The sequence below is a fragment of the Loxodonta africana genome, chromosome 19 (genome assembly GCF_030014295.1).
Source record: "Loxodonta africana isolate mLoxAfr1 chromosome 19, mLoxAfr1.hap2, whole genome shotgun sequence".
Lineage (NCBI taxonomy): Eukaryota > Metazoa > Chordata > Mammalia > Proboscidea > Elephantidae > Loxodonta > Loxodonta africana.
Genome location: NC_087360.1, coordinates 8,141,933 through 8,152,027, shown reverse-complemented (window position 1 = coordinate 8,152,027; position 10,095 = coordinate 8,141,933).

Genomic DNA, 10,095 nt, shown 5'->3' with positions numbered 1-10,095 from the left:
TCAAGTTTCCCCCTCCTCTAGGAAGCCCCCCCAAAACTCCCCAGACCCCAGATCCAGGGTTCGGGTAAGCCCTGTTATGGTCAGCTTTGCCCAGCTAGCCTGGGCGGGAGCGGGGTGTGATGGGGGGAGTGCTGAGGACGATTAAAGAACTTTCCCAGGCCACCCTGTCAGCAAGTGGGAGCAGAACTAGGACGTGAACCAGCTTATTCTAACTGTAGATCCCTCACTCTTAACTGCTGCCCTGCCCTCTGTATGCATGGCAGAGATTGACATCCCCACCAGACAGATGGGGAAACCGAGGCCCAGAGAGATGAACAAATGTCCCCAATGTCATGGAGCCAGTAAGACCAGAGATCCAAGCTGCAGCGTCTTTGATTCTGAAGGTGGACCTCATCCTGCCAGTCCAGACATCTTTTCCTTTCTTATGGCTGTTTTCTGGGCAAATCTGGAGACAGACCAGGGCTCTCCCTCCTCGTTCTCCTCCTGAGCCCGCTCTCCAGCCTGTCCTTGTGTCCACCTCAGCCGCCTGGGTCTAAGTTTCTAACTGAGAAAACCGGAGCAGAGGTACCTCATAGGGAGCTCATGGGCTGAGAAGGTTCCACGAGGAGAGGATGGCTCAGCAGAGCTTCCGTCCCCCCAGGCCAGCAGGAACATCTTGTCCCCTTGGTTGTAGTGGCTCCCTCACCCCACCACCCGGACCTGATCCTGGCTCTGTGTCCAGTGCACAGAGTCAATGTTTACTGGGATGAGGGAGAGTAGCATAGACAGGCTCTGGGTGCCAAAGGCTGTGCAGGCAGGGGTCTGGCTCAGCTGGGCAGGGGTGGTGGCTCTGTCCTCCTACCTTCTGGACTTTGCTTCCAGAAAACACTGTGGGTCTTAGTCACTTGTGAATATGCCTCTCGGTGCCACTCCCATCTGTGGACAGAGATTGGGGACGGGAGCCTGCAGGGCCCAGGCTCTGGATTCCCCCGCCCCCTCCCAGAAGCTCCCTGCTCAGGCTGGGCTCAGTTAGATAAGAGATTAGGGCAGGCTGGGTGTGGTTGTCTGTGCATCTGCCACTCTTCATTCCTGGCTTGTCATTGGATGCCTTTTTTGGAAACAGATGGCCAGGCCTCCCTTCCAAGATGCCTCTGGGTGGACTCAAATCTCCAACTTTTCGGTTAACTGTTATGGATTAAATTGTGTCCCCCAAAAATGTGTATCAACTTGTATAGGCAAGGATTCCCAGTATTGTGTGGTTGTCCACCATATTGTGATCTGATGTGAATTCCCTGTGTTTTGTCAACCCAAATCCCTGCCTGTGGTTAATGAGGCAAGGTTAAGTCATGTTAAAGAGGATTAGGGTGGGATGCAACACCCTTACTCAGGCCACAGCCCTGATCCAATGTAAGGAGCGTTTCCCCGGGGAGCGGCCTGCATCGCCTTTCATTTTATGAGAGATTTTGTTGTTGTTGTCCTTAGGTACCATGGAGTTGGTTCTGACTCACAGGGACCATATGTACAACAGAAGGAAATACTGCCCAGTCCTCCACCATCTTCATGATCATTGTTATGCTTGAAACCATTGTTGCAGCCACTGTGTTAATCCATCTTGTTGAGGGTCTTCCTCTTTTTCACTGACCCTCTACTTTACCAAGCATGATGTCCTTCTGCAGGGACTGGTTGCTCCTGATAACATGTCCAAATTACGTGCAACAAAGTTTTGCCATCCTTGCTTCTAAGGAGCATTCTGGCTGTACTTCTTCCGGGACAGATTTGTTCGTTCTTCTGGCAGACCATGGTATGTTCAATATTCCTCATCAACACCATAATTCAAAAGCATCAATTCTTCTTCAGTCTTCCTTATTTGTCGTCCAGCTTTCACATGCATGTGAGGCGATTGAAAACACCATGGCTTGGGTCAGGCGGATCTTAGTTCTCAAAGTGGTATCTTTGCTTTTCAACACTTTAAAGAGGTCTTTTGCAGCAGATTTGCCCAATGCAATGTGTCGTTTGATTATTTGATTGCTGCTTCCATGGCTGTTGATTGCGGATCTAAGTAAAATGAAATCCTTGACAACTTTAATCTTTTCTCTGTTTGTCATGATGTTGCTTATTGGGCCAGTTGTGAGAATATATTTTCTTTATGCTGAGGTGTAATCTATACTGTAGGCTGTAGTCTTCATCAGTGTTTCAAGTCCTCTTCACTTTCAGGAAGCAAGGTTATGTCATCTGCATATGATAGGTTGTTAATGACTCTAGCCCCAATCCTTCATATAGTCCAGCTTCTCAGATTATCTGCTTGGCATACAGATTAAATAGGTATGGTGAAAGAATACAAGCTTGACGCACACCTTTCCTGACTTTAAACCACACAGCATCCCCTTGTTCTGTTTGAACAATTGCCTCTTGTTCTATGTACAGGTTCTGCATGAGCACAATTAAGTGTTCTGGAATTCCCACTTTTCGCAATGTTATATGTAAGTTGTTATGATCCACACAGTCGAATGCCTTTGCATAGTCAGCAAAACACAGGTAAACATCTTTCTGGTGTTCTCTGCTTTCATCCAGGATCCATCTGACATCAGCAATGATATCCCTTATTTCATGTCCAGTTCTGAATCCAGCTTGAATTCCTACAGTTCCCTGCCCATATCCTGCTGCAACAGCTTTTGAATGATCTTCAGCAAAATTTTACTTGCATGTAATATTAAAGATACTGTTTCATAATTTCCCCATTTGGCTGGATCACTTTTCTTTGGAATAGGCGTAAATATGGATCTCTTCCAGTTAGTTGGCCAGGTAGCTGTCTTCTAAATTTCTTGGCGTAGACGAGTGAGCACTTCAGCGCTGCATCGTTTGTTGAAACACCTCAGCTGGTATTCCGTCGATTCCTGGAGCCCGGTTTTTCGCCAGTCCCTTCGGTGCAGCTCGGACTTCTTCCTTCGATACCATTGGTTCTTGATCATATACCACCCTATGAAATGGTTGAACATCAGCCAATTCTTTTTGGTATAGTGACTCTGTGTATTCCTTCTATCTTCTTTTGATGCTTTCTGCATCATTCAGTATTTTGCTCATAGAATCCTTCACTATTGCAACTCCAGGCTTGAATTTTGGCTTCAATTCTTTCAACATGAGAAATGCTGAGCGTGTTCTTCCCTTTTGGTTTTCTAACTCCAGGTCTTTGCACATGTCATTGTAATATTTTAATTTGTCTTCTCGAGCTGCTCTTCAAAATCTTCTGTTCAGCTCTTTTACTTCATCATTTCTTCCTTTTGCTTTAGCTCCTTGACGTTCAAGAGCAAGTTTCACAGTCTCTTCTGACATCCATTTTGATCTTTTATTTCCTTCCTGTCTTTTTAATGAGCTTTTGCTTTCTTCATGTATGATGTCCTGGATGTCATTCCACAACTCGTTTGGTGTTCGGTCGCTTGTATTCAATGCATCGAATCTATTCTTGAGAGGGTCTCTAAATTCAGATGGGATATACTCAAGGTTGTGCTTTGGCTATCATGGACTCGTTCTAATTTTCTTCAGTTTCAGCTTGAACTTGCATATGAGCAATTGATGGTCTGGTCCACAGTTGGCCCCTGGCCTTGTTCTGATTGATGATATTGAGCTTTTACATTCTCTTTCCACAGACGTAGTTGATTTGACTCCTGTGTATTCCACTTAGCTAGGTCCACGTGTATAGTCACTGTTTATGTTATTGAAAAACGGTACTTGCAATGAAGAAGTTGGTCTTGCAAAATTCTATCATGGGATCTCGGGCATCATTTCTGTCACCAAGGCCATATTTTTCAACTACTGATCCTTCTTTGTTTCCAACTTTTGCGTTTCAATCACCAATAATTATCAATGCATCCTGGTTGCAAGTTTGATAAATTTCAGACTGCAGAAGTTGGTAAAAATCTTTAATTTGTTCATTTTTGGCCTTTTATCTTACAAGAGATAAAAGAAGAGAGAAATAAGCAGAGAGATGGGAACTCATGCCACCAAGAAAGAAGTGGAATGTGTCCTTTGGACCCGGGGTCCCTGCACTGAGAAGCGTCTAGACTAGGGGAACATTGATGACAAGGATCTTCCCCCAGAGCCGACAGAGAGAGAGAGAGCCTTCCCCTGAAGCTGGTGCCCTGAATTCAGACTTCTAGCCTCCTAGACTGTGAAAGAATAAATTTCTGTTTGTTAAATCCATCCACTTGTGGTATTTCTGTTATAGCAGCACTAGATAACTAAGACAGCAGCCAACCATGTTAACTGTTTGCAATACCTAGGGACTCCTAAGAAGCACAAATGTTGTTATTGTTAGCTGCCATCAAGTATCCTGCACACTAATGGCAACCCCATGTGTGCAGAGTAGAACTGCTCCATAGGATTAAAAAAAATTATTTTTTTTGTTGTTGAGACTATGCACAGCAAAAACACACCAATTCAAGCTTTTATATGTACAATTCAGTGACATTGATTACATTCTTCGAGTTATGCAACCATTCTCATCCTCCTTTTCTGAGTTGTTCCTCCCTCACTGCCCACTAAGCTTCCTATCTAATCTTTCAAGTTGCCGTTGTCAATCTGATCTCGTATAGGTGGATCCTAAAAGAGCATAATGCTAAAGCAGACATTCATTACTAGTTAAGCTAAACTATTGTCCATAGAATTTTCAAGGCTGTTACCTTTCGGAGCCTTGGTGATGCAGTTGTTAAAGCAATCAACGTCTAACCGAAAGGTTAAGGGTCCAAAACCAGCAGTGGCTTTGTGGGAGAGAGATGTGGCAGTCTGCTTCTGTAGGGATTTACAGCCTTGGGAACCCTGTGGGGTCGCTATGAGTCAGTGGGTTTTTTTAACCTTTTGGAAGCAAATCACCGGGCCTGTCACCAGAGAAAGCACTTGATGAGTTCAGACTGCCAACCTTTCAGCTCATAGTTGAGCACTTAGCTGTTTGGGCTACCCAGGAATCTGTCTTTAAAAACTATTTTTTGCAGCATTGCAATTTAAATATCCTTTGCAATCATTTGTATTTTACTTTATGCATTTAAAAACATTATTCTGAGAAGGGGTTCAAGGGCTTCACCAGAATGCTAAAGCAGTCCATCATCCAAAAAAATAAAAAAAGCTAAAAACTTGAGCAATAGATAAATCCCCACCTGAATTCTTATTCTCATTTATAAGGATGTTCATTGCTGAGTGGTTTATGATAGAAAATATTGTATGCAACCTAGATGTCCATCCACAGGAAGTTGGTTAAATACAAGGAAATGGAAGTAACTGTTAAAAAGAATGAAGATACTATCTAGTGATGGGGAAAGATCTCCCAGATACATTGTTAATTAAAAAAAAAAAACACAGACATAGAATGTGGGTATGACAAGTGACTGTTGTGTCCAAACGTAAAACCTGCTTTTAAGCCGTTTCATATCCATTTGGGGAACATGTGTGAAGACTGAGATCTGAACTTTCTTCATCGCTTTCTTACATCCAAACATGGGTTGGCCGTGTCTGTAAACTGCCAGATAGTAAATATTCGCCAGCCCTATAGTCTCTGCTGTAACTACTCAACTCTGTGGTTGCAGCATGAAAGCAACCACAGACAATGTGTAAATGAATCAGTGCATCTGTCTTCCAATAAAACTTTATTTATAAAAGTAAGTCGTAAACCATTGCCATCAAGTCAATTCCAACTCGTATCGACCCTATAGGACAGAGTAGAACTGCCCGATAGGGCTTCCTAGGAGCAGCTGGTGGGTTTGAACTGCTGACCTCTTGGTTAGCAGCCTGAGCTCTTAACCACTGCGCCACCAGGTCTCCTTATAAAAATAGGTGGTGAAGAAAAACAAAACAAACCAGAATGTGGTCGGAATTTGCTCAAGATAGTTCGCCTATTCATGTCCTGAACAATCAGCAAAACAAATCAAGCCTTGGTTGGTAGTACTTGCTGATTTCAGCAGTGTAGTTGCTTCCCCCGTGACCAGTTTCCTGTTCCCAGTTTGAGATCGCTGAACTTGGAGTTGGGAAGAGCATATGCAGTAACAACTTCTAGAGATAACAGTAGCCTCAAGAGCATAACCAGTGCCAGTTGCCTGTATGTGTCAGAGGAGAACTGTACTCCGTGGGCTTTTCAATGGCTGCTATTTCAGAAGTAGATTGCCAGGGCTTTCTTCCAAGTCTCCTCTGGGTGGACTCAAACCTACAACCTTTCGGTTAGCAGCCCAGTGTGTCAGCCATCTGTACCACCCGGGTGCTCCTCTGCAGAGCATAGATAGTACTAAAACGTAGCAAAACAATCAGGATGTAATGTGATTTGGGCTTCTATTGCCTTTGTTTTTAACATAATCTACTTAACTACAAGTTGATATTATTGAATGTTTAAGTATAATTTAATTGTAAGTAATGGCTGGGTTTAAAAACCTCTGGCAAACTTTCAGTTTGCGTGGTGAGCCAGTAGAAGTTGCTCCATTGCTTTGGAAGCCTGAAGTTTGGGGTGGGAGGCACCCAGGACTGGAGAACAGGCAGAGGAGAGCCGTGGACTGGGAGGCTGAGCAGCAGATATGAGATAGACACCCAGGACACATCAAAGGATTTTTCTCTGTCCTCTCGGGCCAAAATACCATGACGTCAGTGGCCCCATCACTTGCATATGCAGAGGACGGAGTTACTCAAGACCAGTTCTTGATCTCTCCCAGGCCGAACCCCTGGCCTTGCCTTCCAAAGTCTGCACGCTTGTGAGTATCTCCCGTCCTTCAGTTCAGAGGCTGACTTTCATTCTTGGCAAGGGCCAGAGGGGAGTTAACGTTGGTTTCCAATTTGTTGAGTCGCCTTCAATACATTGCTTAACCTTTCTGAACCTCTTTTCCCATCTCTGAATATTAGGGAGAGCTGTTATGAGTCTCTGTCACCTAAAGGTTCAATGCTTTGCAAACATTATCTCTTTTAATATAACACCCCCGGGACATAGGTATTATTATTATTATACCTTTTACAGGCAAGGATACTGAGGATCAGAGAAACTAAGTGGCTGGCCCGAGGTCTCATACAAGTAACCGTATTATACATACACATAAGGCGGGGGAGGGTGTTGACTTTGTTTAAAAGTAGGGTCATACGCGGTGATCGGTGATCGTTAACGTTGTGTGTCAGCTTGGCTGGGCCATGATTCTCAGTGGTTTGGCAGTTATGATGTAGTTTGGAAGTTATGTAATGATGTCATCACCTCCGTGATGAGACCTGCTATGAGCAGCCAATCAGTTGAAAGGGAGTTTCCTTGGGGGTGTGACCTGCATCCAATGTATATGGACTTTCTGGCCAAGCTCACAGGCTTTTGCTCCTTTGGGATTCTGCAATCATTATCTGATTTCTAGCTCTTGGGTCTTGAGCCAGCAGTCTGCTGTCTGATCTGCCAGTCTTGGGTTTGTCAGCCCCTGCAGCTACGTGAGTCAAGAGAAGCCTCCGGCCTGATGCCTGACCCAGGGAATTGGGACTTCCCAGCCTCTGCAACTGCATGAGCCATTTCCTTGATGTAAATCTCTCTCTCGTTCTACATACACACATATATACACACACACACACGCTCAACTGGTTTTGCCTCTCTAGAGAACCCAGCCTAATACATGCACTCTGTGGTTTTCTACATCCTGCTTTTCCAAATGTGTAGACATCTGTATATTAGTTTCCTAAGCTGCCGTAACAAAGAACCACAAACTAGATGGCTTTTAACAACAGAAATTTACTCTCACAGTTCCTGGAGACCAGAAATTTGAAATCAAGGTGTTGGCCATGTTCTCTCCAAAGCTCTAGAGGAAAATCCTTCCTTGACTCTTCTAGCTCTGGTGGCCCCTGCAGTCTTTGGGTTGTGGCAGCATCACTGTAATCTCTCCCTTTGTCTTCATATGGCTGTCTTCCCTCTGTAGATTTTTTTTAATGAGGATACCAGTCATTGGATTAGGGCCCACCTTACTCCAGTATGATCTCATGTTAACCTAACTGATAACATCTTCAAAGACCCTAACAAGGTCACTGTCTTAGTTAGCTAGTAGCTGCCATTACACAAATACCACAAGTGAGTGGCTTTAAAAAACAAAAATTTATTTTCTCACATTGTGGAGGCTGGAAATCAGGGTCTTGATTGTGTCATTTCTTTCTGTGGGCCTCCATCCTAGTTCTGGTGTTTACCAGTGACTCTTGGAGTTCCTTTGCTTATAAATGATTCTCAAATATCATCTGTCTTCCCTGTGTGTGTGTGTCTCTGTATTTAATCTGCTCTTTTTTGTGTGTGTAAACATTTTATTGTGCTTTAGGTGAAAACTTACATAGCAAATGAGTTTTCCAATCAATGATTTTTATACAAATGGTTCTGTGACATTACTTACAATCCCCACAATGTGTCAGCACTCTCCCCATTTCCTCCCTGGGTTCCCCATTTCCATTAGTCTGGTTTCCCTGTCCCTCCTTGCCTTCTCATCTTTGGTTTTGGGCAAATGTTGCCCTTTTGGTCTCGTACAGTTGACTAGTCTAAGGAGCACATTCTTCGAAGATGTTATGGTTTATTTTATAGCCTCATCTATTACTTGGCTGAAAGGTGGCCTCTGGGAGTGTCTTCAGTTTCAAATTAGAGGATTGTTTTAGGGCGATAGTCTCAGGGGTCCCTCCAGTCCCTTTCAGACCAGTAGGCCTGGTCTTTTTTTTTTAATGTTTTTAATTTGAATTTTGTTCTACATTTTTTCCCATTGTAACCGGGACCTTCTGTTGTAATCCCGGTCAGGCTAGTTGGTTGTGGTAGCTGGGCACCGTCTAGTTCTTTTGGCCTCAGGTTAGAGGAGTGTCTTAGTCATCTAGTGCTGCTATAACAGGATTAACACAAGTAGATGGCTTTAACATTTATTCTCTCACAGACCAGTAGGCTAGAAGTCTGGATTCAGGGTGCCAGCTCCAGGGGAAGACTCTCTGTCTTAGCTCTGGGGGAAGGTCCTGGTCATCAATCTTCCCTGGTCCTGGGAGTTCTTCAGGGAAGGAACCCCGGGTTGAAAGGACGTTCTGTTCTCCTGGCTCTTATTTCTTGGTGGTCTGAGGTCCATCTGTCTCTCTGATTTCTTCTCTCTTTTATATTTCAAAAGAGATTGACTCAAAACACAATCTAATCTTCTAGATTGAGTCCTGCTTCGTTAACATAACTGCCGCTAATCCCACCTCATTAATATCATAGAGGTAGGATTTACAACACACAGGAAAATCACATCAGATGACAAAGTGGTAGACAATCACACAATACTGGGAATCATGGACTAGCCAAGCTGACACGCATTTTTGGGGGGACACAATTCAATCCATAACAGAGGAGTGGGCCATTTAGTCCTTTGGACTAATTGCTTCCTTGAGTCTATGGTTTTTTTCATTCTCCTTTTCTTTTTTTTGCTCCTGGCAAGAAGAGACCAATAGCTGCTCCTTAGATGGCCACTTGGAAGCTTTTAAGACCCCAGACTCTACTCACCGGGCTAGGATAGTCCCCTGAGACTATGGTCCTTAGCCTTCAAGTCCAATAGTTCAGTCCTGATGTCTAAGTAGTTTCTATAGCCGTGCCTCCTACGTGCTCTATTATACATACATGAGTATACATGTAGCATTTGTAAATACATATGTAGAAATATCCACAACCATACCTATATATGTTCGCAGGTGTTAATTTGCTCTTTTTATAACTCAGAAGTGGTTAGATTTAGAACCTACGTTATTTGGCTTGGATCTAATTAACATAACAAAGGAAGCCCTATTTCCAAACAGGGTTACATCCACAGGTATAGGAGTTAAGATTCCAACACATGTTTTAGGGGGAACACAGTTTAATCCATAACAGTCACGTTCACAGATATGGGTGTTAAGACTTTAATAAAGCCTCCCTGGAGGGACACAATTCAATCCATAACCATTGGCAACTGCGCTGCATGTTCTGTTTGCCTCTCCTAATTGCTCCCGTCTCTGCTCTGCCCTCAGCCAATTAGGAGGTAGAGGTGAGAGAGGAGAGGTGAGGGTATTTACTCCCTGGCTCCCTCCAGCCAGGCATTAGTTGAGCAGTAGCTAGCTATTCTGCTAAAGTCCACACTCCTGTCAATGGTGACAGCTCTC